This window comes from Bactrocera dorsalis, chromosome 6 (genome assembly GCF_023373825.1).
Source record: "Bactrocera dorsalis isolate Fly_Bdor chromosome 6, ASM2337382v1, whole genome shotgun sequence".
Classification (NCBI taxonomy): domain Eukaryota; kingdom Metazoa; phylum Arthropoda; class Insecta; order Diptera; family Tephritidae; genus Bactrocera; species Bactrocera dorsalis.
The window spans coordinates 1,199,073-1,226,209 of NC_064308.1; the positions used below are offsets into that span (position 1 = coordinate 1,199,073).

At 37.9% G+C, this 27,137-nt stretch overlaps 1 protein-coding gene across 13 annotated transcripts in view; it reads right to left on the bottom strand.

Annotated features, from left to right (window-relative positions):
• LOC115065952 (uncharacterized) overlaps positions 1-24,882 on the bottom strand; it is a 456,818-nt gene extending 431,936 nt beyond the window's left edge. For 6 of the 13 annotated variants that reach the window (XM_049459708.1, XM_049459696.1, XM_049459705.1 and 3 more), the window contains exon 1: positions 24,770-24,882. The gene's annotated coding sequence lies outside the window, so the exon portion shown is untranslated. The other 7 variants (XM_049459695.1, XM_049459693.1, XM_049459694.1 and 4 more) reach the window with 7 other exon arrangements.
• Positions 24,883-27,137: the final 2,255 nt, after the last annotated feature.

Genomic DNA, 27,137 nt, shown 5'->3' on the forward strand with positions numbered 1-27,137 from the left:
AACCATTCACCGGATTTATCATCTTATATCCTAAGTGATATCCGTCTTCTCCACGGCAGAACATGGGCGGATATTGCATTGCGTCGTAAGACCGATGTGCCTCACTTATCCGTTTTAGTGCGTTTTGATTTCTACGTTTGATAACAATATCACGCGACTGCAAATTTTCTCCAACAACAACAACTGATATTTTGCTAATTGTAGGTGCATTATTTTGTCTTTCATGTGTCCCTGTTGGTCTTTTGTCCGCTTGTATGATTATACTATGATCATCTGTTGGCATACGTTCCAACGAAATCGTAAACAGTTTAATGAGGCCATTGTGTTCGTGTAACATTTGCTGCAATTGTTCGATTATTTCTCTTTTCGTTGTATTGAAGATAGCACAGCGCCGATATACTTCATCATGTGAATCTCCCAGAAAGTAAATTTGGAGATATTAGTGTTCTTGATCTGGATGCGGCAACAGCGATCCAGCGAGATGAAAAATTTGCCCATGAACCTGTATAATTGGAGGAAAGCTCTGTAGTTTCTGTCGAATATTGTTTGGCAAAAATACCTTAAACGATGGATTGCAGTTTTGTTCATTTACAATTTCACCGCCAAACGACGTCATTTGAAAACAATCTTTGTACATTTTAGTGTGCTTTAAGAAATGGCTCGAGTGAGGAGATTCACCGTAAAGCAGCTGGAACAATGGCTGTGGTGGTGGAAGCAATTCTGGCAACTTAACATTTCCCCCGGCGCAACATAACCCTGGCGGTTCATTTTTAATTTGACTGCATTGCAATATTGACAAACTACTGACATCTGACCGATTTGAACAGATGCGCTATATTGAATGTTTGGCTCATATCGAAAACCTGCCCGTTCAATGTTCACAAAAGAAAGATGTTGCCGCTGTTGTCGTCGAATAATCGCATGTTGTGATCTTACTTCATCACTTTGGCGAGCACGAACTTCCCTTCTTCTCGATCGTTGTTGCTGATTGTGAACTTCCCTTCTTCTCAACCGTTCTTGCTGATTGTATATTTGGTTGACATCTTCTTACTGGTGCGTGCTATTCTCCAGCAGTCTATTTCGTGGTGATACCCTCTCAATAACACTTTCCCTTTGACGTGCTCTGCTATTTCGTGTTCTCCTTGCGGCCTGGGAACTCCGAGAAGTGTTACCATACGTACTGATTCTTGGCATCGTAACAAATATCTAATTGGAAATGATCATTCATTTGCATAAAGTTCATATAAGGTTTTACGGACCAATAACTTACCTTTGAAAACTCCAAAAATGAATGAATTAAACTAAGGAAGCAGATCAATTGAATGATAAATTCCAATGTACATAAATCAGTATTCGCCAACACGCTAAATCACTTTCACTAAATAACTCACTTTTTAAAACAAAATATATCAATATATCAGCAAAGCAAGGCGCATTTTTATTGCCCTCTAAATTTTGCGTGTTCGATTGCAAAGCAAAATTGACGTTTAATTTAATTTGTGTTTGCTTCATAAAACTGCCATTTCCATAAACCAAAAATAGCACGTAACACAACCAAAATTACGATATAACCGCTACTGTCACCGATAAATAAACAAAAATAGCAAGAAACAACCAAAATGTCGTGCTATGTGGAAAATGAGATAAATATATAGTGGATTAACAACCAAAATAATTAAAGATTGTATGGGAGGTACCACGCCCCCTTTTTCGATGACGCCAAGTTTTATGGGTGAGAATGGTGTTTTTTCCTTTAGCTCTATACCAATTTTCATGTTCCTACCTTAAACACTTTTGAAGATATTCACCTTGAAAAATTCAGTTGGTATAGTGTATGGGAGGTTCCACGCCCCCTTTTCCGATTCTTTTATGTGTAAGAAGGCTTTTGATACCATATAGGTCTATCCCAATTTTCAGGTCCCTACCTTGAACCCTTTCACAGATATTCTGCTTAAAAAATTTAGTTTGTATGGGAGGTACCGCGCCCCCTTATTCGATAGCCCCCGGTTTTATAGGTGAGAGTGGTGTGATTATCCTGTAGCTTTGTACCAATTTTCATGTTCCTACCTTAAACACTTTTGAAGATATTCGACTTGAAAAATTCAATTTGTATGGGAGGTACCACGCCCCCTTAATATTTTGTTCTGATTTTAAGACATGACCTGCGCGTGGTAAAAACAAACAAATCCCCCAAAGGAAGTATTTCATTTGGTTCAGCCGTTTTCGAGTTTTAGCGTTACAACTATACACCATTTCATTTTTATATATATAGATATTTAAAATATGAGTTTTGGGTATGAAGTGGTTATATTTTTCGGTTATCATGCACTCATATTGAAAGAAAATTTGAGTTTTCGTACTGTACTGTATACTTTACACTTTATTACGTAATATTATTATACAATATTACTTATACATGTGTATATATAATATTATTATATAATATTGCTAATACATGTATATAATATTTCTTACTTACTTAATACATTTAAAAAAGAAAATATCCATATGCATGAATAGAGGAATTTTTGCGAAAAAGAGGAATTTCAGAGAATTGCCTTATCATCACATGGCAGCGCTCCATTTCGTCGTAATTTTTGGCAAACAAATGAAGTTCAAACGAGTGTAAAATGTGGATTCATTTAAAAGATTATAGTGTAATTTAATTAATTTGAAGAAAAAAATGTGAATAAAGTGTGTTTAATGTGCTGAAATAGCTTCTTGAAATGGTCCAATTTGGCGAATTTTCGAACTTTAAGGCCGAATATCTCCCAAACTAAGCGGTTGCGGACCCTATAACCCTATATGTCAGGAGGACTTCCTCTTTCCAACGGTACCTTCAAATCGCGGCGCCAAAGAAATCGGAATTGCGCCACAACTATGTATATCTTTGAAGTTTTAGTTTCCCATAGAAATTGCGACCTGCATACACCCCGCCGTCCGACAAATGCACACGCGAGATGCATCAGGCAATTGCTTCCCTAAGACAAAATATCAAAGAATTCGTATCCGAAAAATTTTCGAGTAATGTTGAAATATATAACTATAATCCCTAGAAATTTCGCTTTAATCAATTATTTCTTTCCCTCCCAAAAAAAACATCAAAAAAATCGATTTCTTAAGCCTCTAAGGCAGAATCCCCTTAATATCCGCATTTGGGGAAACTTTAGTATACCATCCCACAATTTCAGGGTTAAAAGTGGTATGGTTGGATAGAGCTGCTGCTCCAGATAAAGAAAATATATAATTGTTGCCGCCGCAAACTTATAGTTTTCGAGATAGTTGCATTTAAATTTGAAAATTTTGCAAATTTTGTCTTGCAATTTCTCGATTTCTAGTAATTATTTATTTCATATTATGCACTTTTTATGCACTTATACTTTATTACATTGTTTCTACATATTTATTTTTTAGTAATTATTTAGTTATTTGCTTAAAATAAGCATTTTATATTTTACACAATTTTCATTCCATGCACAATAACAAAAGTATTCCGTGTTTGCAGATATTAAGTGTTGCCATAATTACACATTTATCAAATGAATAAGAATGGATATAAAAACTCAAACGCTGTGGGGACAGGGAAACCCTATAGTGGCTTGGTGCGAGCCAGAGTCTGGCAACTACGAGCAGCATCAGAAAAGTATCCTACAAAATTTAAAAAGACAAGTCGCGTTTGAAAAGCGGAGAAGCGAAGACGAGAACGAAATTTTGGTGTCCGCAGCATTTTAATAAATTCATTTTAAAAACTGTCATTTCCTTTCAAATCGTTTATTTCATTATACTGTAACAATTAATGTTAACAAATTTCTAATTAAATTAAATAAACCTTAAATACGTTTTTTAACTAATTTGTGCGACCTGCGGGTGCAATCCTACAACGCAGAAAACAAATACCATCTGAAATAAATTTTCCATTGTAATAAAAAAAGTTTTAAGGCTTATAAGTATGTTTAATCTAATAATTTAATAAAAGGATCATAATGATTATTTGCAATACAACAAAGGTAAAACAGGGTAAACATTAGTCCATTCGCGTCCCACTTCTTTCTGCATTGGCGGCCTTCGGCCGCGCTTCGAAAAAAATAACCCTGGCCGATCCAACACAGGGGTATATCAGGTTTTTTTGAGTAAAAGTCCTTTTTGGGTTGGCGGCCTTCGGCCGCACTTCAAAAAAAATAACCCTGGCCGATCCAACACCGGGGCGTGTCAGGTATTTTTTTGAGTAAAAGGCCTTCTTGCGTTGGCGGCCTTCGGCCGCGCTTCAAAAAAAAAATAACCCTGGCCGATCCAACACCGGGATGTGTGACGTTTTTTTTTGAGTAAAAGTCCTTCTTGCGTTGGCGGCCTTCGGTCGCGCTTCAAAAAAAATAACCCTGGCCAATCCAACACCGGGGTGTGTCAGGTATTTTTTTTGAGTAAAACTCCTCTTTGGCGTTGGCGGCCTGCCCGATCAAAAATCATGATGTATGAAGAAAAGGGGCAATGATTTATGTATTTGGGGTATAATTTTATTTTTGATTCATTTTTATTCGTTTGATAAATGTGTAATTTTGGCAACACTTATTATCTGTCAACACGGAATACTTTTGTTATTGTGCATGGAATGAAAATTGTGTAAAATATAAAATGCTTATTTTAAGCAAATAACTAAATAATTACTAAAAAATAAATATGTAGAAACAATGTAAAAAAGTATAAGTGCATAAAAAGTGCATAATATGAAATAAATAATTACTAGAAATCGAGAAATTGCAAGATAAAATTTGCAAAATTTTCAACTTTAAATGCAAATATCTCGAAAACTATAAGTTTGCGGCGGCAATCTTATATATAAAAATGAAACCGTTTTCGTTGTCACGGCATCACGCGTGAATGGCTGAACCGATTTGGCAGATTTGTTTTTTTTGCTGTATTTGTTATTATTAGGAGAAGGTTCTTATGTAAGAAAAAATTACAAAAGTTTCCGGAAAACCCCTAAAAACAGCCCTTTTCTTTTTCCCATACAAACGTTTTATTTTGTATATACATACATACATATGTACATATGTATGTAAGTAAAAATGATTGTTTGTTTGTTAGTAATGCTAACGCTCGAGAACGGCGGAACCAATCTTCATGAAATCAGAAGTTGTTCGCTGTGGATCTGGAAAGGGTTAGATATAAAAAAAACCATATACTTTTCATAAGGAAAAATCGAAAAATTGGAAATTTCCAAAAAGTGACTTTTGATACAATTCTTTTTTGTTTCGTTTTTCAATATTTTGATTTGTAAATTATTTGAATCGTTCAATTTCGGTCGCTTGCTTTTTTATTCCGGCTATTTAAAAGAAAAATTATTGAAAATTATTCAGTGAAAACTTTATGTGTGTTTCAAACGAAGTGATCAATTACAGATTGAAATTTGTTACGAAGCAACGAAGACATCGCGCTAATATCGGTCGGCGTTCTTTTTGCCATCAACGTATGGCAGCCCAAGACACATGAACTACATGAGACTCCCAGGATGCGATGACATATGTGTGAAATTATCGATTGCTGTCAATCAGCAAGCGATCATCACGATAATACAGCAAGACTTTTCAAACAACAGCTACGATGTTTGATGGACTTTATCTTGAAGCAACGTATGTACAAGTTAGCACAGGTAACCAAACATCCGGCAAAAATATCACTTGCACCGAATTCGCTGACGGTGCGTCTGCAACTTTATAAGAACTCAATACCGCATTAAGTATGCATCCGGCCATTATGCTGATCGAACGCTTTTAGCCTTGCGCATGACAACAACAAAGTGTAAGCAACTAAGAAGTCACGCGGCCAATAACGTGCAGCAACTAAAGTTAGGGCAAAGTAGTGTAGGTATTTAGACGCTAACGTCGCTCGTATGTAATCAGTTATTTCAACTCTTCCGCTGAGACCGGCTGCTCTTGGTATTACCAAGGGAAATAAAATTTTAAAAACAAATTCAAAAGAAATTACTGGTGCCCAACGTGGGGCCAAACAAAAGAATCCTTATAAAAGGACACGCGAGTTTGGCCGTGGGTTCGGATCCACCTCCTTACTAATTTACTTAAACCATCAGTGCCACCATAGAAGTGCCACCAAATATTATTTAAAAAAACCTCAGTGCTATCATAGAAGTGCCATCAAATATTATGAGCTAAAAATTTTAAACCAACAGTGCCACCATAGAAGTGCCACCAAATATTATTTTAAAAAACTATCAGTGCCATCATAGAAGTGCTACCAAATATTACGAGCTTAAAATTTTAAATGAAACCTGTAGATAAGAACGTTAAGCACCACAATAAAATCAATAAATCATCAAGCCACGCAGAGGCCTTACCTTCGAGGGTCAATAATCAAGCATCAATCATCCACTAAAGACCGAAAGCAACTTAACATGGGAATATTTATGTAAGTAGAAAGTTCAGCAGCTACTATTCTGAGAATTCCATTCGAGAGCAATATATTATTCGAATCAGATAATTTGATAAATTGTTAAAATAAATACAATTACAAATACAAAATCAGAGATTTTTTTTTTAATTCTAAACCATGGACTCCCAAACCCTCCAGATCCTTCTTAATACCCCAATCCGTACGGCAACGGAACATTCAAGGCAGGAATTCCAGACATAGATGAGTTGACAAACAGGCTAGCCAGAATTGAAACTCCAACCCAGGTCGTCCAATATGAACCAGTCACAATCGAACCAAACGTAGTGTGTGACGAATCTTTGGATCTGGTAAAAACCATGCCAGAATTCAAGGGCGACCCTACCCGCTATGAATCTTGGAGGCAAGCCGCGCACACTGCCTATAAGGTTTTTGAAAATTTCCAGGGTAGCTCTAGGCACTACCAAGCCGTAGGCATCATCAGGAATAAGGTGGTAGGCGCAGCAGATGGTGTTCTGTCGTCCTTCAACACCATATTAAATTTTCATGCAATTATTTCACGGCTAGACTTCGCCTACGCCGATAAGAGGCCTATCCATTTAATAGAGCAGGAACTCTCCACTTTGAGGCAGGGTAAACTTTCAGTGATAGGATTCTACGATGAGGTTGAAAGGAAGCTGACCCTAATAATTAACAAAACCATTATGACCCATGGTGGAAATGCCACCCTAATAGAATCACTCAATAATAAGTATCGCGAAGACGCTCTTCGTGTTTTTATCTCAGGACTGAATCGTCCTTTGTACGACATATTGCTTTCCTCCAGGCCTAGCGATCTCCCATCTGCATTAGCTTTAGCACAGGAGCTTGAATCAAATCATGCTAGGTCAATGTTTGCCCAGTCCTTTAACAGGCAAACAATTCAGGCTCCCAACCAATTTTCATATTTACCACAATACCGAACGATTCGGCCTGACCAACAGCGACAAACTCAGGCACAAAGGATCGTACCAATGGATGTAGATCCATCGCTCTCAAGGTTCAGACAAACTGGACCCCCACAAATAAACAAGAACAAAGGCTCCATCAAGGAGCCTATCCAAGAGCTCCTCGTCCGGGTATTGGCAACCCCAGTGGCTTGTCCAACCCACTCAAACCTACGGAAAACAGGTACCAGATTTTTTGAGTAGGGAAAGGCCAGAGAAAAGACCACACGGAAGTGGCCAGCAGGCACTACCAAAGGTACAAAGGATAAACAACCTTACCCATGAACAGGATGAGTCTGAAGAAGAATATTGGAATAATGACAATAATGATTATTACCACCAGAGCGCGGTTTATGAAGAGTTTAAACCAGTCGAATACCAAAACGAAGCAAATGACGAGGTGAATTTTTTAGGGCAAAATCCCTCTTACCCTACAGCGAGCGGACAATCGGGGGAAGAGGTATAAAATTCCTTATCGACACCGGTCCCGCGAAGAGTTACATAAGATATCTCAACGATCTAAAGGGAATCAAACCCGCAAACCGCACCTTTACAGCCAAATCCATCCACGGCACCACTGAAATTGACAAATATTGTACCATCAATATTTTAACAAAAATACTAGATTTTTTATCCTACCGAACCTGGACACTTTTGACGGTATCATAGGTTTTGACCTATTAACTGAAGTAAACGGTAAAATAGATTGTAAAAATGGTCTTCTTAATTATAATGGTGGGCAGGAAAGGCTCTTTTATCACTATTGCCCGGACGTGAATAAATTAATAGAAACAAATGTGAGCGAGTTGGATATTCCTAAGTTACTGCAACAACATGCTAAAGTTTTCGCGGACCCCAATGAAGCTCTACCCTATAACACCAATATCATAGGAACAATAAGGACCACCGATGACCTTCCGGTTTACTCAAGAAGCTAGCTAGCTTCAGCCGAGTTTGTCTATAAGGAGATTTCGAACCTCTTGCGTGATGGTATAATAAGACCATCCCGCTCTCCCTCTCCTTATAATAATCCGATTTGGGTTTTAAGTAAAAAGGGCTCTCCTTATAATAATCCGATTTGGGTTTTAAGTAAAAAGGGCGTCGATGAAGATGGCAATAGAAGGTCCAGACTCGTGATAGATTTTAGAAAACTGAACAACAAAACGGTTAGCGACAAGTATCCAATTCCGGATACTTCTGTAATTCTGGCTAACATGGGAAATGCCAGGTTTTTTTCAACAATAGACCTCAAGTCCGGCTTCCACCAAATTAAGTTAGCTGAAAAGGATCGGGAAAAAACAGCATTCTCAGTCAATAACGGCAAGTACGAGTTCTGTAGGCTCCCTTTTGGCTTAAAAAATGCGCCCAGCATCTTCCAGAGAGCTATCGATGACGTATTAAGAGAAGAAATCGGTAAAATATGCCATGTCTACGTGGACGATGTGATAATTTTTTCAGAAAGTGCTGAGCAGCATTCAAAGGACATAGACCAGGTACTACGCAAACTTCATGCCGCTAACATGCGAGTGTCCGCTGAAAAATCCAAATTTTTTCAAGAAAGCGTCGAATTTCTGGGCTTTACAGTGTATAAAGAAGGTATAAAGACATGCCCCGATAAAGTCAGGGACATTTTGGACTTCGCTGTTCCCAAATCCTTGAGAGCCTTACGCTCATTCTTGGGATTGGCCGGCTATTACAGACGATTCGTAAAGGACTACGCTGCGATTACAAAGCCTCTAACAAAATACTTGCGAGGGGAAAATGAAAATATCGGTGCTAACCAATCCCGGAAAATCGAGATAACATTAGATGAAGAAGCACTTAACGCCTTTGGTAGAATTAAAAAGATTCTTGCATCAGAGGATGTACTGCTCCTTTACCCAGACTACAAACAGCCCTTTGATCTGACAACGGACGCCTCTTCACATGCCATAGGCGCTGTTCTGTCGCAAAACGGCAGACCCATCACCATGATCTCGACAACTCTGTCTCAGACAGAGGAAATCTATGCGACCAATGAACGAGAGCTCTTGGCGATCGTATGGGCCCTGCAAAAATTGCGCAACTATTTGTACGGCGTAAAACACCTTAACATCTATACAGATCATCAACCACTCACCTTTGCTCTGTCCGATAAAAACCCAAATGCAAAGATGAAAAGGTGGCGCGCTTTTGTTGAGGAGTCTTCACCCAAGTTTCACTACAAACCCGGCAAAGAAAACTTTATTGCCGATGCACTTTCCCGGCAATACATAAATGCCTTGGATCATGAGGTAGACACAGAAAGTATGGCCACCAACAGCGAGTTGTCACTCACTCAAGCAATACCTACAGTAAAGAACCCCATTAATTGTTTCCAAACTCAGATTATTCTGGAAGAGGGAGCCAAATTACCGGTTAGCACGTCAATCCTCTTTAGGACACGAGTGAGGCATCGAATATCGTTCAGTAACCTACAGGAATTACTGAAATCCATTAAACAATGTGTTAACCCGAACGTTGTTAACGGGTTGCTTTGCGAACTCCCCACTCTGGCACTGATCCAAAGCGAACTTACCACATCTTTCCCGGGAATAAAGTTCCGTCACACTACAAAACAGGTTATCGACGGTTTCAATAAGGAAGACCAAAGAGAGATCCTCCAAACCGAACACAGTCGCGCACATAGATCCTGTCGCGAAAATGAACAACAAGTCTTAGAGAATTACTACTTTCCTGACTTAAGGAAAATGTTAAAAGAAATAGTTTCAAACTGCAAAATTTGTCACGAAGCCAAATACCGACGACATCCCCCAAACCCTGAAATAGGGTCAACCCCCATACCTTCCTTCCCTGGAGAAATCCTTCACGTTGACTTTTATTCAACAGACAAAACGCACTTTCTCACAACAATAGATAAATTCTCTAAATTTGCAATAGTTTTTCCAATAAAATCTAGAGCCATAGTAGATATTAAGGAACCAATCTATGAACTCCTCAACCTTTACAAAAATACTAAAGTTCTGGTAATAGTCATAGTGCGACTAACGGCCAAGTGGAAAGGTTCCACAGTACATTAACGGAAATCGCACGCTGCCAAAAGCTCGAGACCTGCATTTCCGACACTGCCGAATTAATCCTGCTAGCCACGGTTAAATACAACCGCACCATACACTCCGTAACAGACAAGAAACCCATAGATGTCATACATGCAGCGCCTGACGAACTTCTTAACGAAATAAAAAACAAACTTATATGCACCCAACAAAAGGACTTAAGAACACATAATATAAAAAAACAAACAAGACAATATAAGTCAGGAGAAAAAGTTTTTGTAAAGACCAACAGGAGAATAGGAAACAAATTTACTAGACTTTACACCGAAAAAACAGTCCAAAACGATTTAGGTACCTATGTTTTGATAGACGGACGCAAAGTTCACAAATCCAACTTAAAAAACTAAAACTTCTCCCTTAGGATAACCCTACTCTTGGCAATGAACCATTGGACTACCGCGAGGATATTCAACTATACCACCTCTCACTACGTTCCATTAACAACAGGGAAAGTAATCCTCCATGAACATTACGAGTTTTTACTACACAAGACAAACTTTTCAGAATTCGAGACGATAGCCGAAGAGACGGACACAATATAAAAGCAATTTCCGCATTTCCACGCCAGGCAACTACTTCGAAACGACGCTAACGAAATATTAAAACTACTAGACGCGGTCAGAGAACATCACCAACATGCGCGAAGCATCAATATCCTAGGGACTGCATTAAAATACATAACCGGCACCCCGGACTTTGATGACTTTCAAGCAATTGAGACCAGAGCTGAAGCCCTAATAGAAGCAAACGAACAGCAGGCAACAATTAATTTAGTTACACAGAAACAAATAAACGAATTGACAGTGACAGTTAATAAACTTTTAGCACAGGCAAAACAGACACAGATCGACACTGGAAATCTCTTTTCTTTAGTCAGTACTAGAAATAGAGCGGTGATAATGGAATTAGAAACCATTATAACGTCGGTAGCTCTGGGAAAAGTAAATGTTATTAACCCCATTCTGCTTAATGGCATGGAAATAAATAATATATTAGCTGCTGAGCTCTCTACAAATACCAGTATAACTGACATACTTTCTGTTTCTAAACTTAAGATATTTCAAAATACACAATTTATTTATTTCATTATTAAATACCCAAAAATGGCTAGAGTTTGTAATAAAGTAAAGTTGCTGCCCGTAATCCAGGAAGGAAAGATTATTTCCTTAGAAACAAATCTTATTGCCGAATGCAACAGAGAATACATCCCACTTTATAATTGCAAGGAAGCCATAATAGCAAACTTCTGCCAACCCTTGAAAGAAAGTTCCTGCATACGACAACTATTGAACCAGCACTTCGCAGAATGCAAATCCAAATCCGCCGATCACGTTCCCGCCCTTGAGGAGATCGATAACGGCGTAATTCTAATTAATGATCAACCCACTGTAAAAAAAATGAAAATTTGACAAAATTAGCTAGAGGAACCTTTTTGATAACATTCAAAGGCGAAATTACGATAAACTCCACCGTTTATAGCAATTGGAATGAAGTAATACTTTCGCATCCTGAAGCAGTACCCGCGCAGCACGTTAACTTTACAGAACATATCGAGTTGTTATCACTCCCACACCTACAAAGAGTTAATATAAAAAACCTCAGGCACATAGCGCACCTACAGAATCTTATTGAAACCCGCTCCATACAATCGGGAACCGCCTTGATCCTAATCCTAATTGCCACAGCTATGAGCATAGCAATATTTCTGCGAAAACGACAAAGAAATATGGTAGTACTGAAGAACATCATAAAGGAAACCGGGGACGCTTTCACTTCAAGAGGGGGAGTAGTTAGCACAGGTAACCAAACATCCGGCAAAAATATCACTTGCACCGAATTCGCTGACGGTGCGTCTGCAACTTTATAAGAACTCAATACCGCATCCGGCCATTATGCTGATCGAACGCTTTTAGCCTTGCGCGTGACAACAACAAAGTGTAAGCAACTAAGAAGTCACGCGGCCAATAACGTGCAGCAACTAAAGTTAGGGCAAAGTAGTGTAGGTATTTAGACGCTAACGTCGCTCGTATGTAATCAGTTATTTCAACTCTTCCGCTGAGACCGGCTGCCCTTGGTATTACCAAGTGAAATAAAATTTTAAAAATTCAAAAGAAATTGTTTACTTACATATATACAAGTATGGTGCAGTCAGATGCTGGATATACTCTGTTGAGATGCAAAAAAGAGGTTTGCCGCACGCACACATTCTTCTTTAAATGGTGGGTGGTGGTTACACCAGATCAAATTGATGAAATCATTTCTGCGGAAATTCCTCATGCAGAGAAAGATCCATTATTCTACGAAATGATGAAAACCAATATGGTGCATGGACCATTCGGGCACCACAATCCCACTTGCAATAAATGCACGAAACACTATCCACGTGCTTTTCTTTCGGAAACGCAAACTGGAAATTATGGATATCCACTCTATCGTCGTAGCTCATCCGACGACAATGGCAGGAAATTTACCATTCAACTTAGAGTAGTGAATATCGAAGTCGACAACATATGGATCGTACCATATTCGCCACTATTGTCTAATTCACATTCAAAACTCATGCCAATGTTTGATATTGTAGTTTGGTGAAATCGACTTTCCGACTGTTGTGCGTTTCGCAGTTCATTTGGAGAATGGCTAAAGAGTGTTTTTCAACCCAGAGAATACAGTACAGCCAACGGAAACACTTCCAACAACAAAATTTACATTGACGAGTTTTTTCTCAACTTGCGTCAGTGATTCGTTTGTGAGAACATTGCTCTATTTGGAAATGCCTTGATATTATGCATGGAATGCATCGCCGAAGAAATAGGTACGCAGAAAGCAAGGCCAATCAATAGATTGACATCCAGGTGTGTTCTCAACTAATTCCTTAGGACGAATTTACATAATCCACCCGAAAAACTACGATTGCTATTAATAAATGTATGTCGTTCAGTTTGATTTGAGTCATTGCGCACACTTTTCGCGATGGTCATTTCGACATATCAGCCTTCAAATCCGCGTCAATTATGGAACACGAACAAAAGTACATTGCCGAAGACATTTTACATGGTGTTCGTTAGGAATTGGAAATAAAATCTATTAAATATATTTGCAAGTATGTGAACAAAGGTAGTGACATGGCTGTCTTCGGAGTTGCTGCCGAAAATTCAAATGATGAAGTCACTCAATATCAAATGGGCCGCTATGTTAGTAGTAACGAAGGCATGTGGCATATATTTTCGTTTCCAATACATGAACGACACCCTACTGTTGTTTACTTGGCCGTACATTTGGAAAATGGTCAACGGATGTATTTTACAGATGCAAACGTATTACAACGAGTTGACAGGCCACCATCGACAACATTAACCAGCTTCTTTGAAATGTGCCAGAATGATGATTTTGCTAGAACGCTACTTTACTCCGAAATGCCAAGATATTATACCTGGAATCAATCATCCAGAAAAGTTCAACGACGAAAACGAGGACAGCCAGTTTCAGATTACCCACAAGTATTTTCCACCGATGCACTAGGCCGTCTTTATGCAGTCCATCCCAGTCAAGACGAGTGTTTTTATTTGCGTTTATTGTTAGTCAATGTTCGTAGTCCAACATCATTCCAACATCTGCGAACTGTTAATGGTGTATTGTGTGACACATACAGAGAAGCCTGTCAACATTGGGGATTGTTAAAGAATGACACTCATTGGGACCAGACTCTCGAAGATGCTGTGATTTCGTCAAATGCTAAACAAATACGAACATTATTTTCTATAATTTTGTCTACATGCTTCCCATCAGCACCGAATGATTTATGGCATAAATACAAAGATCATATGGCGGAAGATATATTGCATCAGATGCGTCTTAGAACATCGAATGCAGATTTGCAAATGAACGAAGAAATTCACAATGAAGCATTAATTTTAATTAAGGACATGTGCTTGATGCTTACCAACAAAGTATTAATACAAATAGGAATGATAGGACCCAATCGCCCAATGTTCGACTCATTTGATCGAGAATTGAGACGCGAAGCCCAATACGATTCCGAAACATTACGAGAAATGGTTGATATAACAGTTCCCCTTTTAAATCAACAACAAAAATATGCTTACGATGCGGTCATGAAAGTAGTGAACGATGGAACTGGCGGATTTTATTTTTTAGATGCTCCCGGTGGAACTGGGAAAACTTTTTTGTTATCATTGATTTTGGCAACAATTCGGTCGCAAAATGGAATTGCACTAGCCCTAGCTTCATCAGGTATTGCAGCTACGTTGTTGGAAGGCGGTCGAACAGCTCATTCAGCCTCTCAAGCTGCCGTTAAACCTTCAAATCAATGAAACTCCAACTTGCAACCTTTCGAGGAATTCTGCGATGGTCAAAGTGCTGCAGCAAACAAGATTGATCATTTGGGATGAATGTACGATGGCATTCAAAAAAATCTTTAGAGGCATTAGATCGCTCGATGCAAGATTTACGAAATAACAAAAACCGGATTGGTGGTGCAATGATACTATTGGCAGGTGATTTTCGACAAATATTGCCAGTTGTTCCACGCTCAACGCCAGCTGATGAACTGAATGCCATGTCGTCCATTTTATGGAAATACATTAAAACACATAAAATAAGTATAAACATGAGAGTCGAATTGCAGGAAGACCAGTCTGGAGAAGTGTTTTCCAAACAACTGCTCGATATTGGTAATGGTATTATTACTGTTGATACATCATCTGGATACATTACATTCCCTACCAATTTTTGTAACTTTTGTGAATCAAAGGCCGAACTCATGGAGGTGGTTTTCCCAAACATTGCTCAAAATTACGTAAATCACATTTGGTTAAGCGAACGTGTTATATTGGCCGCAAAAAATGTTGATGTGAATGAAATGAATTTTCATATTCAAGAGAAAATAGCTGGCGAATTGAAGAATTACAAATCAGTTGATTCCATTACTAATGAAGATGAAGTTGTCAATTATCCAACAGAATTTTAAATTCGCTGGAATTGCCCGGCTTACCACCTCATAGTCTGCAATTAAAAACCGGATCAGTAATTATTATGTTACGGAACATAAACCCGCCACGTCTGTGTAATTGTACCCGGCTTGCGGTGAAGAAGTTATTGAACAACGTCATCGAAGCCACAATTTTGAAAGGGAAGTACAAAGGCGAAGATGTTTTAATCCCACGCATCCCTATGATACCGAACGACATACCATTCAGCTTTAAACGTTTACAGTTTCCAGTGCTGCTTGCATTTACTCGTACAATGTCAATAAATAAATCGCAAGGGCAGTCGTCAAGTGTATGTGGCATCAACCTAGAAAATCCATGTTTTTCACATGGCCAATTATATGTCACCTGTTCCCGTCAACATCAACCATCAACATTATTTATTTATGCGCCAGAACATAAAACTCAAAATATAGTTTATCAAAAAGCATTAGAATAGAGAGAAGCAGTGAAGGGTCTAGAGGCTATTAGTTGCTTTCTAGAGCGCGCGTGGTGTTGAGCTCAGTGTTTACTTCAAAATGCCAAGTTGTTCAATAGCGATTTGTAAAAATATAAGTGAAATTATGGAACCCCATGGAATAAACGCTATTATGAAAATATATATTTTGTTTTTCATTTAATAAAATTAATAAAGTCCTCCTCAGGTATGACGAAATCCACCCGAAAAATGACGATTGCTAATAACTTCGGTTGCTATTGATAAATGTACGTGGTTCAATTTCATTTGAGTCATTGCGCACTGTGAATAGTAGAGTGTGTGTAACTTTTTGAGAAGCATGCAAGCAATTACAATTGCTGGAACATGATAATCAATGGAAACGATGGACGATTCGATAGCCACTTCGCGTGCCACTAAAGCACACTTTTCGCGATGGTCATTTCGACATATCAGCCTTCAAATCTGCGTCAATTTTGGAATACGAACAATATTACATTGCCGAAGACATTTTACATCGTAGTCGATAAGAATTGGAAATAGGCAAATTTCGGTTCCAGTGATTTGATATCAATTCCACCTGCCTTTTTTCAATTTACTTCAACGAAATGTCATCACGAATGTTTATGCTAAATTTGCCAAATTATCGTAACTACGATTGCATGAGTGAGTGCCAGTTATACGTGGCGTGTTCCCGAGTTGGAAAACCATCTTCTCTGTACATTTACGCTCCGGAATAGAAACTAAAAAATGTTGTTTATCAAACTGCGTTACATTGAAAATAGTTTAGAAAAATCGAAAATAAAAGATTTTTAACACAACGTAAAATCAACTTTCTTTTCATTTCAAAACACATAATTTCATGCAGGACGACTTATGCGGGGTTAGCTAGTAATTATATATTTTCTTAATCTGGAGCAATAGACAATAGACAATAGAATTACTTGAGGTATGCACTGCGACCTTGGGTCTATTGTGCCCTCTCCTAGCTCACAGAGACTCACCAAGCCCCAACAAATCGATAAATTCCAGTATTTTGCTGGGAGCTAGTGAGTCGATGTGATCCCTATCCGGAAATGGGTTTCCAAGGGCCTTAGACCTGCGTCTACAGACTGCGATGCAATCGATCAGCAGGTGCTCCGGGGTTTCAGGCTCTCTGTCGCAGAACCGGCAATTGGAGCAAGAGGCAAGTCCCAAGTTGAACAAGTGCCTTTTCAACTTGCAGTGGCCGGTGTAAAATGCGACCAAGAGCCTGAGTTTGATCCTAGGGAGGTTTATTATGGATTTGAACCTTTTGAGGTTGTACCCCCCTATCAGCAACTTGGCATGCCGCATGCCCTGCGCCCGTTGCCAATGACCTTCTCTGCCCTCTCTTTCCTCCTTACGGAGCAGTTCCTTTATCGTGTGGGGGCCCACCCCGGTGAATGGTTCGGGCCCTACCATACTTGTGGATAATCTGGAGCAGCACCTCTATCCAACCATACCACTTTTAACCCTGAAATCGTGGGATGGTATACTAAAGCCGACCCCCGCATTTTTTCCAAAACTCAAAATAAAGATAAATCAATTCGTAACAATAAAATAACTTGATTTCTTAACTTACATTTCAAACCTGTGTGCAACTATCTTCTTGATTTGTCTCTGACAGCAAAACAGATAAAATTGGTTTCAATTCTGATTCCGACAACTATCAGAATCCACAACACCCCCGATGGTAACACTACAACCACTTTCATATTTTATGAATACAGTACGCTCCGCGTATAAGAAACCCGCTTATAAGAAAAGTCCATTTATAAGAAATAATTTTGAAACACCTTGGACCACTTAAGTATTTTCATCTAAATAAGACGGCTTAAAAGAAAAACCGGATAAAAGAAAATTTTTCCCCTCACGAAATTTATCTGCCCATACAAAAAAAAACCTCTTAAAAGAAATAATTTTCAAAAGTTTGTACTTCATGCCACAAATAGGATTTCACACCAAAAAGCATTGAAATTGTATTTTTACCACCGTGTACTACAAGTCTAATTCAACCTTTGGACCAAGGTTTGCTATACCAGCATTTGCCAATTTTAAGTTTCATGTCAGTCGCAACCGAGTTGTCAAACCGTACGGTCGCATTTTTCTTTTTATCTCGCGGTCATTCTAGTGGTGTCTGTGTTATAACGCTACTTTACAGTTGTGCACAAATAACTTTTTTACTGTTAATTTCTCGCTGTGTTTATTTCTTATTGTTAACTGGTGCTACATTCATAAATTTTTGCATACATAAAAATTAATATTTTCACAATGCCCCCTGGGGCCAACAATCTGGGTGATAATAGGTTTGCCCTATTATCCTCAGCCCAGAAGTCTAAAAGAAAAAAGCCTGAACAAACAACGTTGGAACTATTTCCGGAACTCCCCATAACTAAGAAGGATGACCCCAAATACCTCGTCATTAAGTCGCGGGATGCCAGTAAACCAATTACATCCATTTCCTGCTTCGCGATTTATAAAGGTATTCAAGCTATCAGTAAAGATGTTAACAACATCTCGTCACTTCGCGATGGCAGCCTGATAAATTCCTTTTCACCCCGGTGCAGGTGCTGTTGAAGTCGCTCTTCACAGCACTCTTAACTCAGTCAAGGGCACAATTTATGCTCCCTTTATTTGCCAACTTAGCGACGATGAAATAATTGAAGGTCTCAAGGAACAAGGTGTCACTGCAGTCCACAAGTTTAACAAAATAGTTAAAGGCGTTCGTGTACCTACTGGTGCCGTATTATTAACATTCAATAAATATACACTTCCTAACAGAATTGATGTAGCCTGGAGAACCCTAGATGTCCGTCCGTACTACCCTAATCCTATGCGCTGCAAAACTTGTCAGCTATTAGGACACACCGCTAAACACTGCGTAAAAACTCCTTCCTGTGTCATTTGCAACCTTCCTCCTAACCACTCTCCTCCTTCTGATTGCACCAGAGTTTACTGCGCTAACTGCGCAGGTGAACACCCCTCGTCCTCAAATGCTTGCCCTAAATTTATTCAATCGAAAGAAATATTAAAGATTAAAACTATACACAAATGCACCATGCGGGACGCCATTACCATGTATAAAAATCAACAGCCTTCCACCCCATCCCCCTTCTCCTTCGCCAACGTGGCAAAAATTCCAACTAACAGCGATATAAATTCAAAAAATCCTAATAACAAAGATAATAATTCAATATCTAAAAATTCTAACCTCAATAATAACGCAACAACAACAAAAACTAAAACGATTCATCCTCCACCAACAATCCATTGCATCACAGTGAACTTCCAGAAACTTCAAAGAACTCCCCCCTTCTACTCCCCACACCCTTGAATTCTTCCCCCTCCCCATCTTTCTCTCCTCTTTCTCACGTCTCATCGCCCTCCTCACACTCCTTATCTCCCCTGGCATCTTTTGCCATCTCTCCTCTTGCTCATAACACCCTTCCAACCTCCTCCTCCCTTTCATCTCCGTCACCCTCGTCGATGGAACAATAAATTCCCATAACCTCATGTTATTATTTTTTCTTTATTTTTCTACCCATGTTATCCATCCTTCAGTGGAATATCAACGGATACTTAAATAATTACATCGAACTCGAACTTTTAATTAAAACTTTCAACCCCTCAGTAATATTATTAAATGAAACTCATCTTGCCAACAATATTGTAGCTCATACCCCCAAGGCATTTATAGGTTATTTTTATAACCTCCCCAGCAATACCACCAGCAAACAGGGAATAGCCATTCTGATCAATAGTAAAGTACCACATATCACCCTCCCCCCTACTCCTTCGAACATCTCCTCCTTCTCCATAGAAATTCTTTCTCCTATTAAACTCATCATTACTTGTGCCTATTCCCCTCCCAATGAACCTTTCACTTTAAGTGATATCTGTCATCTCTTCCCGTCTGGAACTACTCCTTTCTTTCTGGCCGGTGATTTTAACGCTTGGAGCCCCCTTTGGGGGTCTTCCTCAGCTAATCCGAAAGGTCGAATTATTGAAGATGTTATACTTAGCTCTAACTACATTGTTCTTAATGACGGTTCCCCCACCCACTTTTCCACTCACTCTTCCTTTACACATATTGACCTTTCGCTTTGCTCCCCATCCCTACTCACCAAAACCGAATGGCTCCGGATCGATGACCTTCATGGCAGCGATCACTTCCCCATCCTTTCTAAAATTTCCTCTCCCCATCCTACGTCCCGGTTTAAGACTAGAGTATGCTTTAAAACAGACTTGGCTGATCCCGTCGTTTCCCCATTTCGTCCAATGTCCATCAGGAGTCCTCACGTATTCAAAAAATTATCCGTTCTGCAGCCAATTATTCCATACCTCAGTCCTCCTCTAAATCACCCAAACCTGCACCTCGTTGGTGGAATAGTGAACTTTTTGCGTTTAGGCAACAAAAACAATTTGCTTGGCACGAATTCAAGCGCACTCGTTCAAATGTTAATTTAATGCAATACAAAAAAGCTAATGCGATTTTTCGTCGTAAGGCGAAAGCTGCTAAAGTACTCTGCTTTCAAAAGTTCACTAACGAAATCAATTCCTCATCTAACCCAAAAAAGATCTGGGCTGATATAAGGAGACTGTCTGGCTTAACCTCCTTTTCTCTCCTCAATTCTCCTCGTGGAAATCTACTATATCCGCAAGATATAGCCTTAGAATTTGCGCTTCATTTTTCCAACGTTTCCTCGGATTCCAGTTTTTCTCCTGAATTTTCCTCCAGCAAACTGTCCGTTCTTTCCTCCCCTTACCGGCCTCCCTCGAACTTATCTTCTTCAGCTAGGTTTTTAGATTCTGATATATCCATTCTTGAACTCCTCTCTGCACTCTCTGCAGTTAAAGGCAAAACCCCTGGGATTGATAAAATATCCTACCCTATCATTAAACACCTCCCTCCCTTCCTGCTATCCCGTCTAATTAATCTTTATAATAACATCCTTCGGTCAGGTAACTATCCTCTACATTGGAAGACCAGCGCTGTCATTCCCATTTTAAAACCTGGTAAGCCTCCCAGCGAAGTCAATAGTTATCGGCCTATATCCCTCCTGCCTTGCCTAGGAAAACTAATGGAGAAAATCATTGCAATCAGGCTATCCTGGTATGCTCAATCTCACAATCTTATTCACCATAACCAGTTTGCATTTAAGAAGGGGCAGGGGACGTTAGACGCTCTTCTGCATCTTGACCAATTTGTCTCTGATGCACTATCCCACAAAAATCATGTGTCGATACTTTCACTTTTTTTTTTTTAAAAGCTTTTGATCGTATTGGTATACACGTGGTATTAAGGCAGCTTAGTAAATGGAAAGTCGGCTCTCATATATATAACTTTGTTAAATCTTTTCTCTCTAAACGCAAAATTACTGTACTTGTTTCTAATGTCCGATCCTTTATACTACCTCTCGATAATGGAACACCCCAAGGTTCCCCCCTTTCAGTCATACTTTTTATTATCGCATTTGATGAAATCAGTACAATTTTATCTGACTTCCCTAACATCAGTCACCAAATCTATGCTGATGATTTAGTATTATTTTCTAATTCCGCCGATTTGTCCGTTGTCACGTCCTCCTTTCCTAAAATCTTATCCCTCTTATTCCATTGGTCCGGTTCTTCGGGCACGTCAATTTCTTCCTCTAAATCTAAGTTATTACATATTTGTAAGAAACATCATTGTAATACACTCACACTTACCGTTAATAATATAAATTTAATCTGTACAGATAGTTTTAAGTTCCTAGGCCTTATATTAGACTCTAAGTATTCATTTAAGCAACATTATCAATATGTAAGAAAAAGACTATTTGTTAAATTAAACATAATCAAGTATCTTTAATGTAAGCGCTCACTCATTGGCCCGGCTCTACTGGTTAAGGTCACCAAAGCTCTCATCTTATCAATAATTAATTATGGCCTAGAAATATATGGACACCATTCTAAAAATTATATCAAGATGCTTGCTGCACCATATCATGCTGCTGCCCGTCGTTCTATTCGTGCGTTTCCTACATCTCCGATAAAAAACATATTGCCTGAATCTGGACTGCCTTATTTAAAAGACAATATGGAAGACAGCTTATTTAAATTCTATCCTAAGCTCTCAATCAATCCCAGTTTTTTTCTGAAGAAGGATTTCCACTCAGCTCTGACACGAATACGATCGCCAAAGATTCAATCATCGTTATACAAATGCGCCATGTTTGTTAAAGTAAATGAGTTATCGCATAAAATAGCTTTACCTTGGAGTACTAAACACCCCCCGTGGCGTGTGAGTGAAGCCTCATTTGTTTCTGATTTAGCTCAACTACGAAAGAACAATACTCCTTGCAATGTTTATAAAGCCCACTTCCTGGAAGTAACAGCTCCTCTCAAATCAGCTGGTTGGAAACTTTTATTCACAGACGGATCAAAAGGAACTCACACCTCCTTCGCTGCAGTTAGTGAAGCTGGAAACCCTATTTCGTATGGCCTGCTATTTTCTTTCTGTTCAATTTTTACAGCTGAAGCTACCGCAATTCTTAAAGCTGTTCAATACTCAAAGCTAAACAAAGGAAAATATATTATCTGTACTGACAGTTTATCCTGCTTCCTAGCTTTAAAAAACTGCAATAACTCCAATTACATCATTTCTGCCATCAGAGACATTTTGATATCGCTTCCACATAAACTCAGAATTATGTGGGTTCCCAGCCAATCGGGTATAATTGGTAACATGCTTGCGGACTCAACTGCCAAGGAAATGTATCACTCTCCCACTATAACCTCATCATTTTTCGTTAAGGGCGATATCTACCGGCTCATCGCTCAACTGAGAAACACCAATTTAGCTGTGGATTGGGTACTTTACAATCACCATTACTCAAGAATTAACCCAAATCGCATGAAACCTAACTTTCTGTCCTCTCTGCCAGTCAGACGTACGTCAGACTCCGCATTGGACACACTATCATTACCAACGCACACCTTCTGGATGGTAGTCACATCAGCCAATGTCCCTTTTGTGAGTCAACGGTTAGTGTGCTACACCTACTCGTTTTTTGTCCTGCTCTGGACAGCCTCAGACTCAAAAACTTTAATAACGATGATCCTGTTCAGCTTTTAATGAACCCAACTATTAATAACATATCTAAAATTTACAATTATCTGAAGGATTCAGATCTCCTTCGTTGTATTTAAAACAAGTTTCTATTTTTCCCACCAGTCAGCCGAAAGCCTATGATGCTAGCGCTGCGTACTTTAGTTTATATAATAATTTGTTTATTATGTAAGCTTTAATAAAATAAAATAAAAAAAATAAAAAGTTTCATGTCTTTTTATTTGTTATACATTCAATCTTTCAAATCACATTATAGAAAGTGTCTAGTTCGCGAACAGATACTAGCAGCAGAAGGTGGATTTATGGCTAATATCTTAAAAAGCGTTAATATTTTGAGAGTCTTGTACATTGGTGGCTCGTGACTCCTCAAACAATTCAAAATTGTTAAAAAAAAGCCGGAATTTACGAAGGAATCCCTGTAATGGATGATGATACTACCTCAGAGAATATTTATTGTGAAACCGAAAACAGTGACTCAAATGATGACTTTTGCGAGATTCAAGACAATAACTCTTTTTTCGAAAATTTAGTTGATTTGGAAAAGGAGAACTGTTTTGGGGCTATAAACGAAAATTATATAATAGACGAAATACTAGAAGATGAGAGTGGAGATAATATAGATGACTCTGCAGATAGTGCAGTGCCACCTAGCAGAGAGGAAGCGTTACAAGCCTTGTTTGTATTGAAGCAATATTTAAATGATGATGATAACTTAGTAAATACTCAGAAAATTCTCTTTAATGAACGTGACAAATCTCTTGTTCAAAAAAAAAAAATAAATAACTTCTTTTCAACGTAAAAAAAAATGATAAATTTATATGTACATAAACAAAACATGCAATATTTATTATAAAAAGCAACTGTCACAAAGTGCCGCCTTTTTAAGTTCCTATACATCTAATATGAATTTTCTATGAATTTAAAGCTTTTTAATTTTTGTTAATGTTTATTGTTTTTTTTATTAAAAATATTGAATGAAATAAATGATATCAAATAAAAGATTTGTTTTCGTGCAACATAACGCGATGTATGGTCATAAGAAGTTTGTGCATGGAATTTGTCAGATATCCGCTTATGAGAAACTATTTCTTATAAACGGACTCCGCCTAAAAGAAAACACCGGATATAAGAAAAATGTTAGTGGCATTTTCAAAGTTTCTTATATGCGGACTATACTGTAAAAGGATTATAATTAAACTTTGATATGGAATTAACGTTATTTTTGCACTATTTAATATAAAATAAAAAGTTAGAAACAAATTAGTGAAGTGTTAAGGGATTTAAAAGTTAAAAAAATAACTATAAAATTCATTATAAATGGGAGATGCACGCTTTTTAGTTGAATTTTTGAACTTTAAATGCAAAAATCTCAAAACCCATAAGTCAGCGGCAACTACACTTACATATGTACATAAGTATTGTATCTATATATTTTTCTTGATCTGGAGGTTTTCTGTCCGTGCATACATATTTTAACCCCAAATCGGGGTATGCTGTTCTAAATCCCAGCCAATTTTATAAAACCTATATAAAGTACCAACAACATATACATAAATCTATAGTACGTAGTAATTTTTCACCACAAATAACATTAAAAAAACCTTTTGTTACTATAGAACGGACAACAATCGAATTGACCAGGTGTTATTTATACTAATAAGTATTTAGAAATATCGTATCTCAACAGCGTTTCTAACTTAAATGGGTACTACCTAATTAATTCACTAAAGTAAATGCAGAAACGAAGATTCACTCCACTAATTTATAGTACACAGCAAATAACTATAATAGGGTTGTCGAAAAAATATCGATACATCTATATAATTTTTTCAATGTAACAATATTTTTGAGCGATATTTATTGTTTCGATATATCGAGGTATCGATATAATATTATAAGTATTGAAAAGGTATAAAAACGATATTTTTATGATCAAAAATTTCTAAATACTTTTTTATACTAACTATTTAATCCAAACAAATACTCCTCTACATTACTCTCACAAATTACGTAAAGTAATAGAAGCGTAAAGCAGAGGAGTATCAACCGTCCAAACTTCACTCAAGAGGCGAAAGAGGAGAAAAAGAAAACAACTTTTCCCGCGTTTTTTACAAAAGGATTGTGGGCACACTGTTCTTCAGAGTTAGGTGTCATACGAGATCTGATAATATTGCTTACCCCATTTAAGCAAGCTACTGAAGAAATTAGCGGCGATCAGTACGTGACTTGCAAACTTACTTCAGAGAGTCATTGAACAAGTAAAGCCTTTCACCGAATTTGGTATTGCTGTTCAGAAGAGTTTGCTAAATTTAGTTATTGCAAAACTAGAACCACTAGAGCGACATTTACATCTGGCCAAAGCAACAATTTTAGACCCACGCTTTAAGCGTATTCATTTTAGTTCAGCGCTAGCTGCTTCCACTGCAATAACCGAACTGAAAAATTCCGAAAAATCTTCGCCGTCGTTGTGGTCCGGACATGAAAAAATTATGATAGATATTGCTGCAGCTTCAGCCAACTCTTTACTTTCAACTTCAACCGGTGATGGTATGCCTAGCGAACTAAACCATATCTAGATCAGCCTATAATACCCAGAAAAGAGAATCCAACAAAATTCTGGTTTGATTGCCGTCATTTTACCGCAGTCCTTTCCGACATAGCTCTAAAGTATTTGATATCGCCCGCGTCCTCGGTTTCCTCGGAGAGAGTGGCATCTGTTGTGAATCTCGCAGTACCCAATAACAGAAGTCGGCTTACAGCCGAGCACGTAAATCAAAGAGTTTTTCTTATGTCTGTATCAGATAAATATTGGTTTGATTAATAAATAGTTAATGTTTTAATTGTTGTTCTTGATTTATTAAAAATTATGTCTATTGGTTAGTATTTATCTAGTAAAGTAAGATGATTAAAGTAGATTAGGCCAAATATTTTTTTTTTTCATATCATACCGATATATCGATATATCGATATTTTGAAATAAAAATATCAATGTCGATATTGATATATTCAAAAATTACCGATACAATATATATCGATACTTTATTCCATTTCCGACATCACTAAACTATAATGTATTTTCTACATACATTGCGTTGGCACGAAATACGCGTTACAATGGCAAGTTTAGTTAGCATATTGCATCCGGATCCACTGCCATAATTATTACCTTTCAACTAACGCAATTATTCTGACTTACTGACAAACAATGCCATAACCAACCTATTGTTTTTGTTGTCAAATTTATTGCCAATGTGGATCACAAAATCCCTGCAAGACGGGTAGCTGTTAGCAAACGTGTGAGCGAATTGTTATTCACTTTTGCATTCGTTAAAATATTTGTTACTTTTGTTCAGAGAGTGGGAAAAAAGTAACACATAGCTATTTGATGTTCAATGGTTATCTCGCTCTAACCAATGGCAAATATCGCATGCTGCCTTGTTCTAACAGAATACACACATTTGTTAGCAAATCTCTTCACAGTATGTTACGGGTAACAAATTATTTTGTTAGCGCATAGCTTACCTATGTGTTATGGATAACAAAAAGTATTTGTTACCCGAATATCTGTTAGTGTTATTATTTTGGTTATCAGTTTGTTACCTTTAACATATAAGCATGTTAGGAAGAACAAGCAGTAACAAGATTATCTGTTACCCATTTGTTTCTTCTAGCAAATTCAATTCTTTTAAATAAAACTCAGTTTTTTTTATTATTTCGCTTTATTTAATAATAAAATCATATTTACTTAAACATAAGATTAAGTTTACTTCAGTATAAAAGTTATTAGTTAAAAAAGCATATTTGTAAAACTAAATTTAGAGACTTCAACTTAGAACTAATATATACAACTTAGAACTAATATTTACAACTTAAAACTAATATGTCAAACTTAAAACTAATATTTACAACTTAAAACTAATATCCATTTTCATTTGTGACTGTTTGTCCCCGAAGCACCCGTTCTCTTCCGATGACATAGGCAATTTCGACTCGAGCTCCACGTAATGCTCATCCTCCAAGTCACCGGTGATGCGGCTAATTGAAATGTTTGTCTTTGCCGCTATGACGCGGCATGCGTCT